The sequence below is a fragment of the Carlito syrichta genome, unplaced genomic scaffold, assembly GCF_000164805.1.
Source record: "Carlito syrichta isolate Samal-C Ts95f unplaced genomic scaffold, Tarsius_syrichta-2.0.1 Scaffold308346, whole genome shotgun sequence".
NCBI lineage: Eukaryota > Metazoa > Chordata > Mammalia > Primates > Tarsiidae > Carlito > Carlito syrichta.
In genome coordinates, this window is record NW_007252442.1 from 160,787 (window position 1) to 161,952 (window position 1,166).

The following is a 1,166-nucleotide window of genomic DNA, read 5'->3' on the forward strand; positions in this document are numbered from 1 at the left end:
CAAAAAAAAAAAAAAAAGTCTGATTTTATTTATTTATTTATTGTTTGTTTGTAGTATGGGTCTCACTTTGTTGCCCAGGCTAAATCATGCAATGGCAAGATCATGACTCACTGCAGTCTTGACCTCCTGGGCTCAGGCAACACTTCCATCTCAACCTCCTGTGTAACTGGGATTATAAGCACGCACCACCACATCCAGCTATTTTTTTTTTAAATAGAGACAAGGTCTGGCTATGTTGCCTAAGCTGGTCTTGAACTCCTAGGTTCAAGCCTCCCAAAGTGCTGGGATTACAGGCATGAGCCACTGCGCCCAGCCTGATTTTTCTTGAGTTGCCAGCATCTTGAAATGTTTTGAGATTCCTCCCCAGACTCTTCCCTCTGTCTTGCTGAGGGGCCTGTGGTAAAGCGGGTTAGCCTTTTGGAAGCACAAAGGCCAGAAGTTTGAGAACATCATGGGTGGTCTGCTCTATCAGTTCTTCCCCTCAGGCAACAAGCACCCCTAGTCCCCCTGCTTAAATTGGGGTGGGATACTTATGTAAAAAATATCCACAAGAAAATAAAAAAAACATTAGCTCACCACACCAAAAATGGTCAGACAAATTTAAAGGAGAGAAATCCCATTTACAATACCACAAAACTATAAATTACCTAGCAATAAATATATCAAGGAAGATACAGAGTCTACATGAAGAAAACTGCAAAACTGTACAGAGGGACATTATTTAGGAGGCTGGGAAAGAGGTAAACTACACTGTTTCTGAATGGAAGACTTAAAATAGTAAAGACAGCAACTGTCCCCAGCTTCATACCCAAATGAGTGAAACTCCAACTGAAATACTAACAGTGTTATTCTGGAACTAGACAAACAGACCCTAAAATTCATCTGTAAGAATAGACCAGGTGCGATGCTCAAGCCTATAATCCCAACAATTTGGGAGGCCAAGGTGAGAGGATTGCCTGAGCCCATGGGTTCGAGAACAGCCTGGGCAACTTGGTGAGACCTCATCTCTCCAATAAATCAAAAAATTAGCCGGGCATGGTTGCGCGCGTCTGTAGTTCCGGCTACTTGGAAGACTGAGGCGGAAAGATCACCTGAGCCCAGCAGGTGGCCGTGAGTGTGCCACTGCACTTCAGCCTGGGCAATGGAGTCAGACTCCAACTCAAAAA